We start from the raw sequence: 23,876 nt of genomic DNA, 5'->3' as shown, positions 1-23,876 counted from the left end.
TGCATATAGAGCCCAGGAAAAACACTTCCAGCACCTACATTTTCTACCTACAGCCCATCTGGAAGGTTCTCTGGTCTAAGGCATCCAGGTGCCCAGGCTAGCCCACAGAGGCCTAGTAACAGAGTCTATGTCTGCGATAGACCTCAGCAGCTTTGAGCTGCCAGGCCCACCTTGAAACCTTTGAATCTTTCTGAGCTGTGAGCCCACTGACCTCCGCTAGAGCCCAGAAGTGGAGGACAGGGGTAAAGGGAAGGGAAGGGAAGAAACGCGAACAAGGCAGAGTAATTAAGAGTCAGCTCTGGCTAGAACCCACAGGTTCCCACAAGCTCGTCTGTGAGTGTGGCCACAGGAACTAACCCGAGCGGAGCCCTCTGCACCGGTCTGAGGAAACCTCCAGGGTCCTCCGCAGGGTAGGGGCAGGTGAGGGGCCAGGATGAGGGGCTCTGGCCTCAGCAGGGGTGAGGGTGCATTGGGAGGAGGGCAACAGGGGCAGCCCTTTCCTCCAGTTCCACCTTGCCCGGGTGGAGGGGAGCGTGGCTGGGGTGAGGGTGGAGAGGTGATGACAGGCAGGGCTGGAGAGGTTAGCACCGCTGGAAAGTGGACAGAGCAGCAAAGACTCAAAAACACCAGAAGAGTGGAAAATGGAGTCACTGAGGTGAATTTTTTCAAAAATTTTCAAAAATTTTTTCAAAATATTTCTTTTTGATTATAAAAGTAATTCATGCTGCCGTTGGAAGTTTTGATAATGAGAATCATTACTAATATGATAAATTTTTAGCCACACACACACACACACACACACACACACAAAAGAAATACAGACCTATTGGATTTGGGAAAATATGCAGTGCAGAAGGTAGAAAGTGACAGTCCCTCTGTAACCCATCTTCAGTTCCACAACCTGGCCTCCGAGAGCTTAATAACACAGGGGCATGTTTGCAGATTATCACGGTAGGTGTTCAGGAGTGTAACTAAGAGCTGGTCGCTCACTGTGTCCCGTCATTTATATGAATCATTGCCGCTCCTTACCACAGCCCGGAGAGAGAGGAGCTAGTATTCCCATTTTTCAGATGTGGAACCAGGCTCAGAGAGGTCAAGCTACTTACCCAACGTCACACAGCCAGGAGGGGACAGCCAAGCGTCAAGCCTGGTCTGCCCTCCTCCCAGGCGTTCACCCTTGCCACCACACCTCATCTGCAATTCAGGAGGGCGGGAAGAAGTAGGTAAATAAATAGCATCTCATGTCCGTTTCTTGAGTACGACATGGTAACGATAAATGATTGAAACAATACTTGGGGAAAACTGAGCTGCTAAGAATAGGCCAGGCAGGTGCAGGGAGGGCTGACCTTCCAGGAGCCCCCAGAGCAGCTTTTGTGCTAACAGGGGATGCACAGACTTTGGAAATGACAGCAAGGTGGCTCCAGGAGACAGCAAGGGAGCAAATGGCCAAAGTGGACAGAAAAATGAATGAGCCCACTCCACTCGCGGGGCTTACCACGTGGGTGGGCGAAATGGAATGGCGGTTCTGAAGTTCTTGTTCACACCGCAACGTGTCCAACTGCAGTATGCCCACTGCTGGGAAGTGCTTCATCTCCGTGGGCAGAAAAATCTCATTAACCTAATGGATATTTTCCAGCAACAAATGTTGCTTCTGTTATTTAAGCACACCAGAGGGGAAAGCCATTCCACCTGGGACACCCAGGCATCCTCCAGGAATTGTGGACTTTCTCTAGGAAAATTAGCAGGCGTTTTTAAGCAGGGTGTATGCTTCTCCTTTCAAAAGGAGTAAAGCCAGTTCAGCCTGGCTGCTGTAGCGAAAGGTGACGCCCACGACTGGCCAGGTGGGTCTGAGAGTCCCCCTCTGGCACTCCAGCCATTGCCGGGGAAGCCACGTGGAGCCTGGGAGGGGATGTGCAAGGGGAGGAAGGAGACCTGTGCTAGCTGAGATTTGCCATGGATGTGCTGTGTGGCTCTGGGGAGGTCACTTTCCCTCTTTGGGCTGTTACCTCATTTCTCAAGTGGCTCTGGCTTCTGTTAAAATGCCAAACTCGTGGGCCTTAACACCCTGCACTGGCACCTCTGTGGATTTTTCTCAGTATAACCTCAGAGAGCAGGAGAGGTGTGGGGGGAAAGGTCCCTTGAGAAGGAAAAAAGGCACTGAAGGGAAAGTGGTGATCCATTCTAAGGATGTCACACATCTGGGGCACCTCCCAACACTTCCACCTGCTGGCCCCTTCTTCATCCTCCCTCCATGCCCCCCCCACCCCCCATCTCATCGTCGACAGAGGCCACAAGCCACCATCATGAGAGCACTGGGTGACTCTGTCAGGAAGGCAGCAGGGGAGGTCTGGGCAGTGGCTAGTTGCTGGGGCCAGGTGGCCCCTGGGGGTCCTTCCACCTCCACGGTTCTGAGAGTTCAGGGTCCTATAGGCCAAGCAGAGTGACCCTTAACTAACAAACAGTGGGAGATGCTCAGGGCCGGGGGGCACGAACTTCTAGCCGTGGCCGTGCCTGTCAGCCTCTCTGGAGAGAGCCAACGGGCAACACGATAATTAAAACTGAAATGAGGCCCTCTGAGGATTGGAAGGTCTCTGAGAATTGCTCTGTTGTACCCGAAAGAGGAGACTAGAAGTGTCTTTCTGCTTCTCTGGGTGCAGGAGACCCCAAAGAGCAGGGTCTCGGGGCCACATTCTATGTCCTTCGAGGAACATGGGGGATTCTGGAGGGACTCTGGCAAGGCCTTGGAGCAGAGTGTGGAGCTGCTCACGAAAGTTACTCCACGGGAGACAGGCCGCGGTGCCAGGTCCCCTGAGGCAGGGCTGCGGCCAGAAAGCCCCTCACCTTTGTCCCCACTGCTGAGGTTCTAGAATGGCAGCTTCCGTTTTTTTCCCCCCTTCCAAACAGTAAGTGCCACCCGGCTAGCAGTGGGTGGATGAGGTCATTTGTGTGAAAGCAAGAAGATAGAAAACAGCACTGAAGTTGTTTTTGATATAAAAGGATTGGGCATAAAAATTGTAAAGTGGTGCATCATCCAGCCTCGCCCCAGAGAACTCATCCATGGGCGGCTCACCTGGAACGCAGGCTACCACGCACTCTGGGGACCAGGGTGGCTCGTGGGGCTAGTTTGGGTTGTCCCAAAGCACAACCAGGCTTGGGCACTTAAATAACACGGTAGCTCACCTCCCCTGTCCTCCTGCCCCATCCACCTCTATCTCAAGGGAGTGCTCCAGCAGGTGCTCTGTGTGTTCAATTACACACTTCAGATATGCTGCACACACACACACACACACACACACACACACACACACCCCACAGTGTGTGTGCTCCTGGTAAGTCGGATTCCTGTAACTCATCCGGAAGGCCCTTCGTCGAAGACAATGATGCGCCCAGGCTAGCCCACAAATGTCACAGAGGTTCCATCTCTCTGAAATTAGAGGATGAAGAGTTTTTCCACCAGGGATGTCATGCCTGTCAGCTTCCCCTGGGGGGGCCTTTGAAAGAACCGTCCTTCCAGAGATTTTCATCCGTCTGAAGTGAGCATATATATGAGCCTGAGCATATCTATGAATTTAGCTTAAAAAAAATACACACGATGTAAAACATCAACAGTTGAAAAGAGTTCAGAGTGAGTGACAATGACGTTCCCTGCCAGCACCCACAATCTCTCTCCCCAGAGGCTACATCGAAACCTGATTTTCATTTTCCTCCCAGCCAGGCTCCACATACACGGCCTCATTGACAGGCATCCTCCCTCTTTTTTATTCAAGCGGGAACACAGGACAGCTCCTCCTTGTCGACCACAGCAGTGCATTTCGGGAGGATGGGGGGGACCACACTTTAATTAACCAGTTCCATATCCATTATTTCCAGACTTTTGCATAACAGACGGCTCCCCAGTGCATCCTCCCACAGATGCCTTTGCTCACATACCGAGGATAAATTCTTAGAAGTGGCAATGCTCTGTCAAAGGGCATCTGATGGATCAGCCACATTTCTCTCCAGAGGAGGTGACAGCATACGCCAGCCAGCTGCAGGGTTACCTCCCCTCCAGATCTCTGCTACCTGATCCACGGGACAGTGGCATCTCTCTGTGGCTTTATCAGTGGTCCTTTATAACTGGTGAAGTCGAGCATCTTTTCAGTCCCCACCCTTTTTTTTTCTTGCTTTTTTCCTGTAAACTATCTGTTTTTCTCTTTTCCCAGGCTTGGTATTTTGGTAAGATGTCTGGGGCAATTCTGAGGTGTCCCAGGACCCCCTGCCTGTTCTGGATGACCCAAGGTCCCTTAAAGCTCTAACAACGTGGATTCTGCGAGCAGGATTCACAACCCGAGGGCCCGGGGACCGCCCGGGTTCTGCGTGGGCCCCGCCACCCCGCAGGAAGGGTGCGGGACTCCCAGGGGCAGCTCAGGTATCAGAAACATGCCGTGGAATCACCCGAGCTCGGGTGTTATCAATATTTCACGGGATTTATCTGGCAGGATTCATCAGGTATTGGATCAATTCATGTCCTACCCCTCTGCCCTCACACAGAGCTGCTGCTTTATAGGAAGTTGCTCAAGTGACTGTTGAAAGAATAAATCATTAACACCTGTCTAATTGCCCCCCTTTTTTGTCCAGAGTAAAGTTCAAACGGGTTCAGTGGAACTGTGTTCACAAATGCTCACAAAGACTCCTAGTGTAAGGATGTCCACTTCCTGAGAGCCTCAACCAGCTTCCCTGCAAATTACTAAAGCCCCTTTCTTTGGCCCTGGCAATCAGGGTTGCCAGATAAAATAGAGGGCAACCAGTTAAATCTGAACTTTGGATAAACAACAACTGTTTAAATGTAAGTATGTCCCAAAGACTGCGTGGGACATACTTTGTGTGTGAGTTTTCTGGGGCCACTGCAATAAATTGCAGACTGAGTGGCTTAAAGCAATAGGTATTTATTCTGTCACTGTTGTGGAGTCCAGAGTTCCAAAATCAGATCATTGGGACAAAACCATGGTGTTGGCAAGAAGTTCTAGGAGAACATCCTTTGTTTCCCTCTTCCGACTTCTGATGGCTGCTGCGATCGACATCACTCCACGTCGCTCCAACCTGTGCCTCCATCATCAATCACGGGGTCTTCTCATCTCCCTGCCTCCTTCTTGTAAGGACACTGCATTTACCACCCGCCCAGACAATGCAGTAGAATCTCTCCTCAAGATCCCTCACTGAATGACATCTGCAAAGATCCTTTTTGCCAAATAAGGTCATAGTCACAGGTTCTGGGAATTAGGATCCGATATCCTTGGGGAGCATTTATGTAGCCCATCACACTTATACTTAAAAAAAAACACACAAAAACTGTTGTTTATCTGAAGTCCAAATTTAACCAGGCATCCAGGGTTTTAATTCGCTAATTCTGACAGCCCTCCCTGGGCCTGAGCCTCTCCCCAGGAGGCAGGGACTTAAGCCGCTCACCTTTACCTGCTCACCACCCCTCCCAGTATGAGCTTAGGGACCAGGCCTCACACCCAGTCCTGCCCATCAACATCTTTGGTCTTTGAAGCAGGGCTCATTCTGGTTTTCGGGAGAATCTTAAGGCTTAGACCAATACAAAGTCTTAGCTTTTTAAAAGATTCTGGCAAGTAGTGTACATATTTCCCCTTCTAACACTCAAAATGCTGACCTGCACCCCTCCCCACTCCAGGTCATTTGTGTGAAAGCATTAAGAGAAAAAATAGTGTTGGAATTGTTTTGTTGTTGTTAAAGATTTAATTTTTAGGTAATCTCTACACCCAACGGGGGGCTCGAACTCACAACCCCAAGATCAAGAATTGCACACTCCTGGGTTAAATGAGTGATGGGTATTAAGGAGGGCACTTGTGATGAGCACTGGGTGTTGTATGTAAGTGATGAATCACTAAATTCTATTCCGGAAACTAATATTACACTATATATTAATTAACTGCAATTTAAATAAAAACATGAAAACTACCAAAAAAAAAAAAAAAAAAGAGTTGCATGCTCCACCAACTGAGCCAGCCAGGTGCCCCAGAATTGTTTTGATATAAAATGATTGGGTATTAAAATCATAAAGTGGCACATCACTCACAAATATATGAGTTACATACCTGCAAGTCTCTTTAAGAAAGGCCTTAAGTTTTGGGGTGCCTGGGTGACTCAGTCGGTTAAGCATCAGACTCTTGGTTTCAGCTCAGGTCATGATCTCACGGTTTTGTGAGTTCAAGCCCTGCATCGGGCTCTGTGCTGACAGTACGGAGCCTGCTTGGGCTTCTCTCCTTCCCTCTGTCTCTGCCCCTCCCTCGCTTGCTCTTTCTCTCTCTCAAAATAAATACATAAACTTAAAAAATATTCAAAAAATAAAAGAAAGGCCTTAGGTTTTCATCAGTACTGAATTCACTCCCTCATCCATTCATTCATTCACCAATTACCGAGCCTTTATTCTCTGCCACGTGCACAGAATTCATGTGCTAGGCACTGAGGATACAAAGATGAACAAAACATTGGCCAACAGACGGATGTGTTAGGGAGCCTCATTCCCTGGGGGAAGCCCAAAAAAAGTGGAATGAGACAACGTTGTGGAAATTAAACACCAAATAATGGACACTAGTAATGTGAAGGAGGAGGGTTTTAATCAATTTGCTTTGAAACTAGTCGTATAGAGAGAAACCCCATTAATTTACTAATTACCTTTAAATTCTAGCAACCACTTTTAGCCTTTAGTTATGAAAAAAAACTTGTATTACAGGATGTGTTACTTAGGCAGGTCTGTGTTAATTAACACCGTGGAGGTTTTCCCCTCTTTCCGGGTCTTCTGCATCCCTGGAAATGTGGGTGATGACCACGAAGCAAACCATCAGGGCATCCCTACCAGTTTGACCCAGAACGGGGTTACTTGGACTTTCATCTTCTCCCTTCACCTGCACTGCTCCTTGCTCCCCACTGCTGGGGTGCAGGGAGCACTTTTGGGGGGACACAAATTATGACCACACACCAAACATATCTTATGCCGAATAGACTTTTTTTTTTAAAAAGGAAAAGCCATCTTTTCATTTATTTATTATAATGTACAAATCCTCAGGCTAAAATTCCAGGTCACTGCCATATATATATATATATATATGTATATATATATATATATATATATATATATATTGTATATATATATATATATATATATGTATATGTATGTATATATATATATGTATATGTATGTTAATACGTATGTATGTGTGTGTGTGTGTATATATTGTGTGTGTGTGTATATATATATATATATATATATACACACACACACATACATATAAAAAACTTTTTTTTTTTTTTTTGTCCTGGGGAGGTGTGTGGGAAGCAGTGAGGTCTCCTCTCCCCTACCCTCTACTCAGGAACCGGCAGTTGGTAGGATCCCTCAGGCTAAAACAATGAGTGGAGAGCCACGGACGGAAAAGCCAGGGGTGAGGTCTGCTCTTGAGAAGCAGAAGTCCTGGGTTCAAATCCTCTGTCGGTCTAAAACTAGCCATGTGATCTGAAGTACCACTTAGCTTTCCTGAACCCCACTTAACCTCCTTGAACCTCAGTTTCATGATTTGTGAAAGGGAAAAGAATTTTTACAGGCTCACATCAAGAACTAAATAAGATCTGGGGCACCTGGGTGGCTCAGTGGTTAAGTGTCCCACTTCAGCTCAGGTCATGATCTCATGGTTTGTGAGTTCGAGCCCCGTGTCGGGTTCTATGCTGACAGCTCGGAGCCTGGAGCCTGCTTCATATTTTATCTTCCTCTCTCTCTACCCCTCCCCTGCTCACTCCCTGTCTCTCAAAAATAATAAATAAACGTTAAAAAAAAAAAAAGAGAACTAAATGAGATCATATCAACTGTAAAGTACTATCTGCTTATTAGCAATTTGGGGAATGGGGAGTCCTGACATGACATCACGTAGGCCACCCAGACGTGAGCTCTTCCTCATGCCTATGTGTTAAAAAATGTTCCTACGCTACTTCCCTCTCCCAAATACCTAGATAAGAGTGTTAAAGTAACTCAGGTTTTTATTATTTTTTTTTTTTAATTTTTTTTTTTTCAACGTTTTTTATTTATTTTTGGGACAGAGAGAGACAGAGCATGAACGGGGGAGGGGCAGAGAGAGAGGGAGACACAGAATCGGAAACAGGCTCCAGGCTCCGAGCCATCAGCCCAGAGCCTGACGCGGGTCTCGAACTCACGGACCGCGAGATCGTGACCTGGCTGAAGTCGGACGCTTAACCGACTGCGCCACCCAGGCGCCCCTCAGGTTTTTAAATGAGACTGACCATTCCCTAATTAGTCCAAACTAGAAAGATATTAGGGCATCCAGAAAGCCTCATCATCCTAAGTGTTCTTTGCAAACTTGGGCCCACGGGGGACAGGGTCTGTTCTACTGGAAGTTCTGGTATCTATTATGTGGCCATAGCCTTTGATGATGAGGTCCCTGCACCCAGAGGCACAGATGCGGCCAGCACACTCTGGCCTGTCCAAAGGGTGACCAGGAGAGCTGCCCTCTGCCCAGTGTTCTCATGCTCCTGACTTTGCTTCCAGGGCTGTGTGCAAACCTGCAGCTCCCACCGGGGTCCACGAGAGCTAAGCAGGCCTGTGCTCAGTGCTAAGACTGACAGTGTTCTTCCAGGTGGCCCCATTTTGGGGTGCTTTTAAGAATTTTCTTAAAAAAAAAAAAAAAAAAAAAAAAAAAGTAAAAAGGGGCGCCTGGGTGGCGCAGTCGGTTAAGCGTCCGACTTCAGCCAGGTCACGATCTCGCGGTCCGTGAGTTCGAGCCCCGCGTCAGGCTCTGGGCTGATGGCTCGGAGCCTGGAGCCTGTTTCCGATTCTGTGTCTCCCTCTCTCTCTGCCCCTCCCCCGTTCATGCTCTGTCTCTCTCTGTCCCAAAAAAAAAAAAAAAAAAAAAAAAAAGAATTTTCTTGAAGAGCAACTCGTATTACTCACCCTGAATAAAATTTGTAGACTGAAATGATTACTGCTCTGTCTTTCCCCCCAGAAAAATCCAACAAAACAGAAACTAGGGTGGGATCTCACATATGGTATAGGGTTGCCTTTATAGCCAGTGGATTTAAAAAAAAAAAAACAAAAAAAACAAAAACTTGGGGAGGGCGCCTGGGTGGCTCAGTTGGTTGAACATCTGACTCCTGATTTCGACTCAGGTCATGATCTCATGGTGCATGAGTTTGAGCCCCTCCATTGGGCTCTGTGCTGACAGTGTGGAGCCTGCTTGGGATTCTCTCTCTCTTCCTCTCTCTCTGCCCCTCCCCCAACTCTCTGCCCCTCCCCCCCAAATAAAAAAAATAAACTTAAAACAAATTTGCAGAGTAGGTGGGAGGCAAGAACAGAACTGAGAAATAGCTTGCTGCAGATGCAAGAGTGGCTGTGGGAAATGTATTTCAATACCATTAAAAGTACCTGGTGAGGTTGCAAATCCTAAATATGTAATATGTGTGACCCAACCCCATCTGTGTGAGCCCCCCTTTTCTGTTCCCCATCACTCCCCCTTTTCCTGGTCCTAGAGCATGAACCACAGTGGTGTAGACATGGGGGAAATCAAGTGGATGGTTGTATGAAGGGGATCAGACGGTACACCAGGAGGCTGGGTATTGCAACCCATCCTCCCTCCCTCCCTCCCTCCCTCCCACCTGGACCCTTTCCTACAACAACCTGAGTTGTTTCCTACAACAACCTGAGCAACCTGAGTTGCTTTAACACTTTCCTAACAACAGCCGTCTGCCTGGTCCAGGGAAAATGCCCACTTTCAATGAAATTTCTCCCTGTAGACACTGCCCAGGAACCTGAATGTCATCTCCCCTGAGTTTACACACCGGACCCCTCCTGGCCACCTGTGCCAGCCTTGGGTCACACATACCCCTCCACGGAAGTGTGGCAGGGGTGGAGATTTTTCATGCTTTATGTGAACTGGAAGAAAAACGAGCTGTTCTGTTTGATAACTGTCGACCTGCCCACGACACTAAATTTGGTTCTGCCGTCACCGGCAACATGAAACAACAGCCCAGTTTAGAGGCTAGCTTTCGGTTTAAGATACCTTCTCCAGGCTCAGGTTACATACGACCCATTCAGGGAGGCTGGAGGGCACAGTTTCTCTGGTCATTAGCACTAAAGACATGCCTGTTGGCCTGGAGAGCGGACCCGGAGGGGAGGCACTGAAGGCAGGAGGCACAGGAGCTGCAGAGAAGTGCGATCTGGCTGTCTCCCCGGCCGAGATCTCTCTGGGCCTCAGTCTGCTGCCCCGCAAAATGGGGATGATGATCCCTGCCTCAGAGGGCGGGGGTTGTGTAGTGAGGGTTAAATAAGGCAATGTTTTTAGTAAAATAAATGCAACTGGCTGGTACCGTTATTATCAGCATCTCCATACAATAAAACCAACTTGGACCAGTAGGGAGTGCATTAAGTTGGTCTGAAGTAGGGAAGTCGGGCTGGGGTTACACACCTGCCCTGAAATACTACCCACCATGCACACGCCTGAGAAACCGGGTTTCTCCGTTCCCTGGGCAAAGACAGCTAGACGGCAGCCCAGCTCCACTCAATTCAAATCCCAACAGCAAGCGCTTCCATGAATGAGACTTCACTGAGTTCTTGCCACCAAAGAGCCAACGGAATATTATACCCCCTTGTCAACTCCAACCTTTAATTCAATCACTCTTGCCTTAATCGGTTCCCGACCCGGGCTAACCACCCGGTAGCCGGAAGAGGCTGCTCCCAGGCCTCATTAGAAATAGAAGGTTCTGTAGCAAGTCCCTGTCTGATTAGGAGGAAACTGAAAACCCCCAGGGAAAATGGAAGGGCTCCTAGGATGTTCCATCTGGGGGTGTCAGGAAAGCTCCAGCCCCTCTCCAGAGAAGTCGGCACTGGCAGGGGCAGGATATCACCTGAGGTTATGCTACGGGCACTTCCACCCACTGTCCTGTCCTGCACCCTGGCTTTAGGCCTCCTCTGGGAAGAGGGGGACAGATACAACCGTAGAGGCTGGATTGCAGCCGCCTGTCCATCCATCCTGGGCGCAGGCCCTGCTGACGGGTGCTCACCCCTGGGAATGAGCCTGCACCGTCTGGCCCGCAAGAGGGGGGGCAAGGGGGCCGCAGGTGTACTATTTCAGGCATCAGGCTCCACTCAACCCACGAGAGACTTCAGGTCTGGCGCCTGACTCTGGCTCCCGGGAGGGATCCCCACTCCCTGTGGTACCTGTCTTCTGAGAAGCTCAAATGAATTCTCATAGATGGTTTTATTTCAGTTCTGCAACTACCCAGTGAGAAGGGAGCCCACATTATCATCCACTTGGGGCTGGGGGACTGCACAATCCCCATTTTACAGATACAAAAATGGAGGTACAGGAAATCTTTAACTTCCTCACAAGTCTCTCAGTTGGTAAGTAGGAAAGGCTGCAATTAAATTCAGGGTTTGGCAAGCCCACACAGCGGGTGACAACGGGTCCACAAAATGAGGTGATGGTTAACTTCTGGAATTCATTTTTGCCAGCAATAAATGATAAGGAGATCTTTTTTTTTTTTTTTAAGTTCTTTTTCACTTGGCCCAGATTATCAACTTATAACATGAATCCTGCCAGTTAAAAAAATTTTTTTTCCCGTGCATTTCCCATCAGGCATCAAGCATTGGTTCATAATTATTTATAGCACTTTAGTGACACTGAAAGGGATTTATTTCAATTTATTCAGTCTTTATTAACACTCTGCAGGGAACAGAGTGCAGCCATCACTCCCTGCAGTGTTAAAAAGGGAGGGACTTCAGAACGACAGGAGGCAGAACTGAACCCAGTAGAGATGCCCAGGAGGCACATCCCACAGGATTAACCCTGGGGAAAGATTAAATAGGGTTAAAGCAGGTTCAGGTGAGTCTGTCACTGATAGCTTCTTTATTCAAGCAGATTTAGGGATGTTCTGCGAAATCCTTCATTTCTAAACTGGGCTTGTGGTGACAGCACCAGCTGAAACTCAGCTGCTGCATGCGGGTTGGGGCCAGTGTGGAGTTTCCCTGTTCTTAAGGAAAAGACAAGATGAAAGTGGATGGCAGAAGGGCTGGTGACTTCCAAACTGCTATTCTTGGCAACGGGCAACTTTGAAAGGGACAGGTTCACATGAATCTACACCACAATTATTACTGAACCCCAATACAGCAAATTATATACAACTATCTTACTTGTATATACATCCTTTGCTTGGCTTATTAACATACTTCGACTTAAAAATTTTTTTTTAATGTTTATTTATTTTTGAGAGAGAGAGAGAGGGAGCGAGCGCACATGAGTGAGAGAGGGGCGTGAGACACAGAATCTGAAGCAGGCTCCAGGCTCTGAGTTGTCAGCACAGAGCCCGATGCGGGGTAAGAACCCACGAACAGAGAGATCATAAGCTGAGCTGAAGTCAAACACTCAACTGACTGAGCCACCCAGGTGCCCCAATATACCTTGACTTAAATTCGGATGCGTTACTAATACTAAAGTTGAAAGCTGTTCAGGTGTTCGGCAAACCCAATATATAAAGTCTAGACATACAACAAATAAGGGAGTGAATATTCACAGTTAAATATATAATTATAATATTTATATGTCTATATACTTTAAACCAAAGAGATTTTTTACATTGTCAACTTCCCTTGGGCATGAAAGCACTTGGTTTTAGATTATTAATTATCCAATAAGCCTCTTTTTTGAGGGGTAGGCTGTGAGAGGGAGCGTGAGTTAAGATAATGGTTTGGAAAAAAGCATCTCTGAAATGACCTTCAAATATACGGCTGAACTGGACAATTCGGCTGACACACAATTTAGAACACTGGTCCTAACTCAGATCCTTTGCCATGCAGGAGGGAAACAGTTGCGCGTTTCCATGAATTAGTCTTTCCCAGCACTTCCTTCTTGGCATTATGTGTCGGCTAGAGATGACATGACAGCAATTATGGACCCAGGGGTCTTCTAATCCCCTTGGTGTCCTGGGGAGGAGGGCATATAGATGAAAGCGCATCCTGGCCTTTCTGTGCTACAACTGCAGACTAATCCTAAAACAATATCATCCAGCCTTCCTCGAAATATAGAAAACCAGGCCACAGGTGGGTAGGAAAACCAGAAGCTGGGACCAGAGATAATTGTGTCCCTCTTCTATTGGATGCCTGATTGAGCAGGACAGCGGACAAGAGCAAAGGAAGGACCATGAATGGAACACTATTTTCACCAGCTTCAGATTTAATTCTAACGTGCTGATTTACAATGGTTTTTAATTGTTGGACCTTGATCTAAAATTCCTTCACTATGGAGAATTAATATAGTAAGAGGGATTTATGTTTATTTTGAGTCTTATGGGGAGAGTTTTGCAACACTCCCTTAAACCAGGATTCTATGTGAATGGACTCAAAGTGCTGAGCTAGTCCTGGTGGGCAGGGAAAAGATGTGGGGAGAGGGTGGGGGACTGCCCACCATTCACTTAATACCAAAGTCTCCACAGTAGGTCCTGTCCTAGCTGTCACCATGTAAGAAGCAGGAAGGAAGGACTGTAAATATTCAAGGCTGGGTCCACAGGGCCTGATGTCCACAGCCAAGGCCTCCTCCTACCACAGCCAATCTTTCACACTTGTTACAATAACTCCATCATTTAAATAAGATGCAAGCTAATGAGATTCAAGTGCAAAATGAAAGGCAAACTCTTAAAACCATTAACTTGTTTTAGGAAAATCCAGTTGAAGGCTTTGGAAAAATTTCATAAAGATGAGTAATTCTGGGGGCACCTGGGTGGCTCAGTTGGTTAAGAGTCCAACTTCGGCTCAGGTCGTGATCTCGCAGTTCATGAATTTGAGCCCCAAGTTTGAGCCTCGCATCCCGTGTGGGACTCTGTGCTGACAGCTCAGAGTCTGGAGTCTGCTTCCGATTCTGTGTCTCCCTCTCTCTCTGCCCCTCCACAGCTCACGGTGTCTCTCTCTCTCAAAAATAAACATTAAAAAAAAATTTTTTTTAAGAAATTAAAAAAAAGATGAGTAATTCTGGAGGCGCCTGTGTGGCTCACTCTGTTAAGTGTCTGACTCTTGATTTCAGCTCAGGTCATGGTCCCACAGTTCATGAGTTCAAGCCCTGAATCTGGCTCCCTGCTGACACTGCAGAGCCTGCTTGGGATTCTCTCCCTCTGCCCTTCCCCCTCCCCTCGCGGGCAGTCTCTCTCTCTCTCTCTCTCTCTCTCTCTCTCTCTCTCTCTCAAAATAAATAAATAAAGATTAAAAAAAAAAAAGATGAGTAATTTTTTACTGTCAAACAAAATGTTACAGACTGTGAACAAAATAGTAAAATGCTAGAGAGATTCTGCATTCAGATTCCTCTGTAGTGTAAGCCCTTTTTCCAAGGAACTAAAATCTGAAGTCCTAACCAACGTATTATGAGTGTGGCTTAGGTGAAAAAAGACAAGAAATTCCAACCAGCTGATCCAAACACCAAGAGCATCATTTTGTAATGGTTTTTCTGATGTAATGGCTTTGAAAAACTAACGTATTCTGACCCTCAGTTTTCATTTCATAGATAAGAAGGCTTGTTAAACCAGATTTAGTAATTCAGATATGAACATGCTTATCAGATGCTTGGGAGTTCCCCGGATTCAGAACATGTCCATTTTGTTTTGTCTAACATTTCCTGCTTGACCATGAAGCCTGCTTACCAGTTTACCAAGTTCAACGCATTTGTAAATCGTCTCCTCCACTGCCTTCCATTACCTTCCCAAGCCCATCCTCGCTCACTTTTTATTCAGTGAGTTACAAGTAAGAGCTCTGAACCCGTGCATTAGCTAAGCCAGGTCACCGTTCCCGGGATGGTGGGAGGGCGTGGTCCGGCTCAGGCTGGCATGTTGATTACACAGTCTATTCCTGGCGTGGAGTGGATTTCAGGAAGGAAGAGGACAGAAGCACGGACAACAGATGACAAGTCATTCTGCTTGCCTGTGGCAAGAGTTCTGTCTGCACATTTAAACAGGGGTGTGTGTGAAGTCGGGGAACCCACTTCCAGCCTCCAGGGGTAGCTGGGCAGGTGCCTACTTGTAGCTCGAGCCTTACTCAGTGTAACAATTTATCTGTTACAAGTGATTCCATCAGTAGGGTCGGTAGATGCCTTTGAACATTCATCCAGTCACCAGCGTTGATCCAGAGGCTGCTGCCCTTGAGACCATTCACTGAGCAATTTACTAGGTGCCAAGCCCTGGGCTAAGCACTGCATCACCCCCCACCCCCTTTTAAACCTCACAGCAACCAGTGAGATAGGTACTGGCATACCCCAGTTTGGGGACAACACCAAATTCTTGGGGGACAATACAGCTCGGGTCCCACAGTGAGTGGGGGAGCCGGGATTTGCACCCAAGAGGTCTGATCAGAGTCCACACCCTTAAACAACTGACCAAAAGTAATACCTCTCTCTGCCGCCGGCCAGTGCCCTGCACTGAGGGCCTGTTGAGGAAGAAACGGTGTCTGCCTGCAAGGTATTCACAAACCTTCCTTCAACAGCTGAGGCACAAAATACATTTTGGGGGGATTCTTTCAATAGCGTCCCTGATTGGAGCAAGTACAGAACCCGCTAAAATGTCAACAAAGCAAAAACAAATTCAGATAATCCACCTGGAAGTCATTCAAATTTGTATTCTGTGGAAGCCGATTCTAGCCCACATGGCTGCACACCTGCAGAATGCTTCCGAATCAGAGAACTCAAAAAGCTCAAAACCCATCCGAGCTGGCCTCACACTGCTTCCCCACACTCAGGCAGAGGCCATCTGTGCAGAAAAGAAACCTGGAGGTGGCAGGAACATGGCGCCTGGAGAAGGAAACGCATTCTTGGACAGTAACCCTTTTGGCGAGGTAATTGGGGTGAGATTGATGGGTATGGTATATGTCTGACTGCCCACACAGGGTACAGGGGAGGCTGTGGGATTACAGTGGCCTCCAAACTTCTCCCAGGGTGGAGCGGCAGTGAGTCCTGGGGATGAAGGATTCTAGGCAGTCCCTCTAAGTCACAGCATAAAGGAATACTTCCTGCAGAGCTTGGGCCCCAGGAAGCAAGAAGCAGGTAGCACCTTTGCCAAGGGAGCCCCGAGATTCTTGCGTGAGGCCCTTTCCATGCCCATCCAACTCAACTCACAGCCACAGGCTCAGAGCTGGTCCCACTGGTTGGTGCCAAAGCTTCAATCTCTCACAGGGGCAGGACCTAAGATGAGAATCTGCCGTCCCTAAAACTTCAGTGATTTGACCCTGACCATAGCGGAATCTATGTCATGAGCCCCCAGTCTTGATTTCTAGCCTCATCTGAGTCAATCAGACCCAGCTGCTCTTTTGTATGATAGAGCGGTCTTGAAAACCTGGGTTTGGGGCTTCCTGGGTTTAAGGTCCCTGGGATATTTTCTCTTTGTTTTATAAACAGAGGCACAGAGGCTGAGTGAAATCCCTTGCTCCACGTGTCAAGGCTAGATCAGAAATTGTGAGCTTTAGATTGTGTTCCAATTACAGACTCTCTCAAAAGCTCATTTTGTGAATCAGTGGCTCTGGAACTTGAATACTCTCACTGGGTCAATGTTACAGAGCATGCTTGGGTTTCCAGGCTAGCCCACAAAGGCCTACTAAAGCCATGTGTAGCTGAGAAGGGGAGGTGGCTAGTGTCAGACATCCCAGCTCTACCATTCACTGGCTGTGTGACCTTTAGTGAGTTACTAAACCTCTCTGTACATCAGCTTCTCCATATGTAACAGAGACAGTAACAGCACCTACTACCAAAGGGGGCTGCCGAGAGGACTAAATGAGATCATCTCTGGGGAGCACTTAGAACAATGCCTCCTTAAAGGCACTTGAGGAACATAAGCTGCCACGTTAAGAGGACCAGAGTAACAATGTTTCAAGTACTAGTGACATTTGGGGTCGGATACCTTGTGATGTGGCAGACTGTCCTGTGGCTTGCAGGACCTTTGGCAACATTCCTGGCCTCTACCCACTAGATGCCACAACTCTTCCCGAGCTGTGAAAATAAAAAATGTCTCTAGAAATGTCAGTGGCCCCGGGAGCTGAGACCCACTGTTTTACAGGAAAACAGCGGAGAGTCCCGGCTGGAAGATCAGGTTTCTCTCTCTGCTGCAGCCCGGTTGGTGAGGCAGGAGTCTTCTCCTCTCACCACTTGCTCAGGTGCCCCTCCATGCGAGTGTTCCTGCAAGGCACTGGCAGAAGCACCTAGGGTGGTGAGTTGGGGGTGACTAGTCAGGTGGATATTTCTGGGGCTGTAGAGGTGTCGGAGGGCAGTTTTTGAAGCGGGATCATGAAAAGGGCTGGGTGGGAGGACGGGGAGCGGCAGAGGCCAATGGGGTTTCCCACCTCCGTCCTTCTGACCTCGGGTACCGGGAGCGCCTACAGTCCCAGAGATGGCAGGGCGGGATTGTGTGGTCTCTCTCCCTTCCTCCCTCCTCAGCACTCTTCTGGCCAACCAGGGTGACATGAGCCGGGAAGTGCTGTACCGAGAAGGGGGGTGGCTCAGAAGCAGGGGAGGGAGGGTGTGGAGGTGCACCAAAGGGCAGAAGCAGGTTGAGGGGTGCCATTTGGACACTGAGCAAGGGACAAACTGGACTGGATTTGTTCCCAAACCTTCCTGATGCCATGACCTTGAGTAGGCACCCCCCTCCCATTCTACTTTCTCTTTGCCACCTTTTTGACCTGCATTTTCCCATTTTACCCATTGATTTGTTAAATGGGTATGGACCAAATACCTATTGGATGTCCAGCACTGTATTAAGCCCCTGGGCATGTTTTTATTTGTTTTTGAGTGATTCTTTTTTCAAGGTGGGAGTAAGGACAAAACTATCTAGTTGGAAAACTATTACACGTTTCACTAGAAAACTAACATCCTTTCACACACACAAGCTGTGAAGCCACTCAGACCATATACGTAAATGCTGAAGGAAGGGGGAATAAAACACAATTTCTTAAAGTGGTCAACAAATGGGCTTCATGAACTGATGTTAAAAGGGCAGAAAGGAAATCCAACCTAAACAAAGGTCACCACAATCCTGTCATACCTCCAGGCTGGCACTGCCCTCAAAGGGCATGGGGGTCAAAGGTCATGTTCAGTAGAAGGAGCTCTTCTCCAAATAGAATAGATCTGACCCTTTCTCAGTCTAACTGATTCTAAGTTTTCTTCTTGCAATTTATGGGAATAATCCATTTCTTTTGTTCCTGTCAAGGATGCTGAGCCTAATACCAGAAACCAGTTAAAAGCCACGCCCTTCCATCACGGGCAGGTGCGGACGAGGTCTGTGTAGGGCAGGCACACAGTCATGGACTGTCACTCGTCCAAAAAACAGCAAAGCCAACAAAACTCTCCTGCAAACTATCCAAAGGCAACCCCAAGAGTCAAGCCAGGTTACTGCAGTAAACACAACCCGTTACAGAAGCAACTACTGGTCAAGGAATTGATTAGCTCCAGGAGTGACTCCAGACCAGGCACTGGGATGGGGGTGGGGTGGGGTGGGGTGGCAATTTGTTTATTGTTTGGGGATGGAGGAATGGATAAGCAATTCTTCCCTAGCAAACCTAAGTAGCATCATAAAATGCAAAATAATACCTTAATTAATTATGGACATGTCATTTGAAGGGATGGGGATTAAAAAAAAAAAAAAAAAAAAGCCACCCTACTGAGCCTGAGCACAGGCAAGGTGGCTTGGAGAGCCAGGCGGCTGTGGCAGGTTCCATCATCCATCCCAACTCAGCCCAGCTGGAGCCGGGGGCCTGAAGGTTCCTGGGTGCCAGAGGCTAAGTGAGGTCTCCAGGGACGTAAAGGAGCTCCCGCCGGATGGGGATCGGGGACAGGAGTTGATGGCCCTCGGATCGGTGCATGGACATTTCCTGTCGCAGCGTGGGCACACATGCTGCATCCCTTGAGATCCTGGGGTGGGGAAGCCGTTTAGTTCAAGCACGCTCAGAGCCGCGCTCAGAGCTGGGATGGTGTTTCCCGATCTGCGCATGAACACCCAGCCCCTGGCCCCGGTATTTCCTCCATTTGCAGCCCCCCAGGCCTTGCCTACCGACAGCCCCACCAAAGCGCCAACACATTTCAAAATGGAGCAAAATCACGGACGTCTGGACTTCGCTTTGTTCCTAAGCATTGAGCTAAATGTGCTCGCTCCCGGCAAAGCTCCCTTTCCCCCAACCGACAGGAGGCGACCTCTCCGCCCGGGGTCCGCCCTGGGCAACCTTGGCCATGGACTACCAGTTCTCAGGGCGGCTACGAGACCCTCGCTCTGCAAACAACCAGAATTCCGAGCCCAGCTCTAAGGTAGCGGGGGTGGAGGAGGTGGAGGGGGGCGAGCCGAGAAGAGCCTGGAAGCGATCCTTGAGCCTCTACTGCAACCCGCCCGGGGCGGACCCAACTCTGCAGGGAGGCCGGGCACTACCCGGGCTCCGATCTCCGACGCCACAGCGGGAAGGTGCGGCCTGGCCCCAGGTGGACTCTCGACCCTGAGCCGGGCCATTTCCCGGACATTCAGATCAATCTGTGCAGCTCGTGTGGATGATTCGGTTTCAGAGATGCTCATCCCTCTCGGAACTGCGCCCCCGCATCAGTTTTCAGCGATAGAATTAACCAGAAAACCGGGCGGACGAGGCTCTACGCAGGAGGGCGAGGCTCGGACTCCTTTGCCGGAGGTCCGTGCTCCCCTTTCCCGCTCCCCGCTCCCCCGCTTCGTTTCAAGGGTCGCGGTGAACTCGGGCTTTTAAGTTAAAATCTTGCACGTTTCCAAAATAATATTCGCCCACAATAATAAAAAATACATGAGGGACGCTGATTTGGGTGGCTGCGGCCGCCGGAGGCCAATGAGGAAGAGCCACCGGCTCAGTCAGGGATGCGTGTGTGTGTCGGGGGAGGGGGGGTGTCTCCCTCCTGCCGCCTCCGGAAGATGGAGGGGCCGCGGCCTCGCCAGTCCCTAGGGTTCTCAATCTCTGCTGGGAAGGGGCGGGGCCACGCCCCAGGGTCCTTTCTCGGGACGCGTGTGGTTTCCATAGCAACCTCCCCTCCGTGCCCCCTTCCCCCAGTCATCTCTGGAAAAAATGGGTGTGGCCCGAAGCACCCGACGAACCCTTTTGCCCCCTCCTCACATTCTCCCGCGTGGGAAGCAACAGGGCATGAAGCGGAGAGGGTCTCCGACTGCGCGCTGTCCCCGCCACCTCCTGAGTGTCGCCAGTGCCCCTTGGTGGGCAGCCTGGTGGAGTGTGGCCCCCCCCCCAGGCCTCTTGGGGTGTAGGGACCCCGCAGAGGGTCCCCTCGCGGCCACCCGCAGAGATCTCGGAGACCTCCAATCCCAGCCCCTCGGCTCGGTGGACGCTTCCTGGCGCGCGGCCCGGCTCCAGGAGGGGGCCGCGCGGGGTCACGCCCGTTCCAGGCATGCCCTCGGGGCTGTGACTCGAGTTCCTTGACCCCAGCAAGCCCGAGATCTAACAAAGGGCTCGAAAATGAAGGGCGGAAAATAGGGGGAGGGGCGGGAGCCTTGGTTAAACACCCTCATCGATAAGAGCCAAAAAACTAGGGCTGGCAACGCAGATCACGTAAGCCCTACAAACAAAGCAGCTAGTCCCCGAGAAAGATTCCGGGTGAACGCCCCCAGAGCTCAAGCCCACAGCAAAACACCAAGATTCCAGCTCTGATTACCCCTCTCCCCCTTTAATTACAGTCCTCGCCCTGTCCTCCAAAGCCCAGCCACCCGGCTTGGCACGGAACCGTAAAGACGTGACACGCCGCAAAAAGATGGCACCTCGCGTTTGGAGGGGAAAAAAAAGCAGGGGTGGGAGTGGGAGGAGGCACAGCCTACTCCCCCCCCCCCTCCTTGCCCACCCGGGTCCACACCCACTGCCGCAGTGAGGGGCGAGCCCTGCGCGCCAGCCCCGCGCCTCCGACAGGGAGCGCACACGCTGGACGCCAGGCGCAGAGCGCAGAGAAAGGGGCCCGCCCCGAAATGCACCTGCAGCCCCCGCGCGCGTCTGTGCCGGGCTGCGGCTGCTAGCGCGAGCGAGCGGGGATCCGCCGATGCCGAGTCTTTCCACATTGCAAGGCCAGGTGACTCCAGCCTTTCGCCTTTCCGAGCCTCCACATCGGGATCCGCGCACTACCTTCTCTCGGGCACGGCGCTGCTCGCGTCTCGGTGCCAGGCGCGCGCAGGGGGAAGGGCGACTAAAGTGACAGCGCCTGGACCCCTCCCCATCTCCCCGATTCCACTCCCAGCCCCCAAATGTCCCCTGCGGGTTTTTGAAGGAGGAAAACGGGGAGGGGGTGGGCCACCGCCTTAAATCAGGGGCAGCGAAAGCCCCAATGGAATTGCTGCCGGGGAGGTGTAGGGAGGGGCAGGCAGGGAGTCATCTTTTCTAGAACCGGATCCATACCTTCCTGAAGGGCTTATAGCAAACCGAAGCAGAGAAATTGGATTACAGGTTCGGTTTCGGGGGTCGTCATTGGACACCCTCAACACACACACATAGACACACGCCCATTGCGGCAAAAGGTGACGATCCAGAGTGCACAGCAGCCCCCTCCCCCAGGTCACCACCATCCGCGCCCCACCCTTCGCGCACAACCTCTGCCGGGTGTCGCATGGACACCCCCTCAGCACACATACACACACACACACACACACACACACACACACACACACACGCATACGTGCATCCCTTGCATGGGTCCTCTTTCCAAGACGCCCCGGTCCCAGCTCCAGGGCGCACAGGGCGCCAAGGAGGGGCCCCCGCTGTTGCCTCGGACCTATGCTTACCTCATGAAACCCATCTCTGCGCAGGGGGCGAGGAGCTGGCAGCATGGGGTGCAAGGGGGCGGACGGGGAGGCAGATTTAGGAGCTACGCGCTTACCTGATAGTCGACAGAGGGCGAGGACAGTAGAGGAAAGAGAGGAGAAAGTGGCTGTGGTGGCGGCGGCAGAAGGTGGGCGGCGGCGGCGGCGGCGCTGCTGCTGCTGGTGCCGGAGCTGGTGGGTGGCGGAGGTTGCGAGCGCGCGCACCAGGGAGAGGGCGCGCTCCCGAGGCCGACGGGCAGCGCAGGCGCGAGCAGCGGGAGCGCGAGCCTCCCCAAGGGAGGGGTGGGCATCGAGCGCTCCGTGGGCGTTCTCTCCTCCGGCCACCAGTGGGCGCGCGCGAGCGCCCCACCACTCGGCCCTCCCCCGCCGCCTGGCTCACTGCTCTTGACGCCTCCCTTCCCTTGTCTCCCTGCCCCCCCGCACCTCGGGCCGCGGCGCTAGCCGCCAAGCGCACGCGCGTTCTGTGGCGCACGCGCACCTTGGGTCTCCTCCCGCGGCTGGAGCCTTTGTCTTGTCTGAGGGGTCTCCGCCCTTGGGAGAGTCACTCGGTTGCCCCCTGGGTTCGCCAAGGGGCTGGTGCTCTGTCCCCAGATCCGCTGCCCCTTATCCTTCCTGTCCCGGGGGGTGATGTCCTATTTCAGAAATGTCCTGGGCGTGTTTCCACGTAGCTCCGCGGTCCGTCCAGCCTGGACCTCAAGGCCTCCCCCTGGGCTCGCCCTGCTTTTCTCTGGCCGGGCATCCCGACCCCCCGAGTTTCTCTGAAATGGTCTCCCTCTTGGAGATTTGTTTCCCTGAGTCCGCTTCCTTTCCACCTGCCTTCTTTCCGCCTTTTTTGTTACTGACCAACGTGAATTCCTAGTAAATCCATTTTAAACAGGCTAATTCAGCCTGGAGCCTGCTTCGGATTCTGTGTCTCTCTCTCTCTGCCCCTCCCCCGCTCATGCTCTGTCTCTATGCCTCTCAAAAATAAATTATAAGGCATTAGAAAATTTTTAAACAGGCTAATGTAGTTGTAATACAGTAGTGTAGGGTTTGTTTTTTTTTTTAATAAGGAGTACTCAAGTCTATTATTTACATAACCTGGATCCTAGAATAAAATTTTAAATTAGACGAAGTTTCCAATGGCGCTTACCACGTTACAAAGCATTTTCACATACACAGTTATTTTTATCTTGTTGGTTGGGACACCATTATACTGTAAGTAGAGCTTAGGGTCTGAATTTCCCAAATGCCTGCTGGAGACTCTCACCTGGATAGCACACCTCAAATTGAAACTGACCAGTGGCTTTTATTCATCCAGTCCCCCAGTCCCCCGACTTTGTTTGGCCTTATTTGGTCTATCAAAACATTTAATTTAACGCCCCCCCTTCCCCGGCAGAGGAGGGCTTGGTATGTTTGGGGCTTGGGTGGCAACCATCTTGTATAGGGGTATGGGAACTTGTCTTGAAGCTTTAATTCACATAGCACTCATATTTTCTTCTTAAAAGCCCAATAGTGTATATTACCCATTAATACAAAAAGTAGGCTGTTAAAAATGCTTTATTCACACAAGATTAATATGTTGTTATTAGGAGCACTGGTAGATGATGGGGTGGGGGGGGGCTAATTTCTTAAACCACTGGTTCTGAGTCTCCAGAACTGACCTTTTGTTGTTGCAACTGCTACCATTCTAGTTAAACGCTGCTACTTTGTTTCTGGAAATGTAGTCACCTTACTGGTCTCCCTGTTCTGTTTCTCCCTGTATAGCCCACCCTGCACCCCCTAATCAGATCAGTCTTTAGAAGCAATCATTTCAATCATGGTGCTCTCTTGCTCAAAAATATCTAAAGTTTTCTAACTGCCCCCTAAATGAAATTAAACTCCTTAGCCTTCAATTCCCATTATTCAAGGAGCCCATGTCTGTCCAGTTTTCTTTACTCTGTGGCAAACGGATCTTGTTTGGCATTTCCCCACCTCTACTCTGGGGTTTTCCTTTGCCTAACAAAGTCCTTGCTCTTTCTCCCCTCCTCTTTCTCCCCACCCTGCCCCCAATGTCCTAC

The 23,876-nt window shown here is 50.2% G+C and overlaps 1 protein-coding gene across 1 annotated transcript in view; it reads right to left on the bottom strand.

Annotated features, from left to right (window-relative positions):
* The window catches only part of MAPT (microtubule associated protein tau), a 96,668-nt gene extending 74,703 nt beyond the window's left edge, over positions 1 to 21,965 (bottom strand). Inside the window, 1 exon segment of the mRNA XM_042916189.1 lies at positions 21,894 to 21,965. The gene's annotated coding sequence lies outside the window, so the exon portion shown is untranslated.
* Between the last annotated feature and the right edge of the window lie 1,911 nt (positions 21,966 to 23,876).

Source organism: Panthera leo, chromosome E1 (assembly GCF_018350215.1).
Source record: "Panthera leo isolate Ple1 chromosome E1, P.leo_Ple1_pat1.1, whole genome shotgun sequence".
In the NCBI taxonomy this organism is placed as follows: Eukaryota; Metazoa; Chordata; class Mammalia; order Carnivora; family Felidae; genus Panthera; species Panthera leo.
The sequence above is the reverse complement of the archived record's forward strand: the minus strand, read 5'-3'. Positions and strand labels throughout refer to the sequence as shown.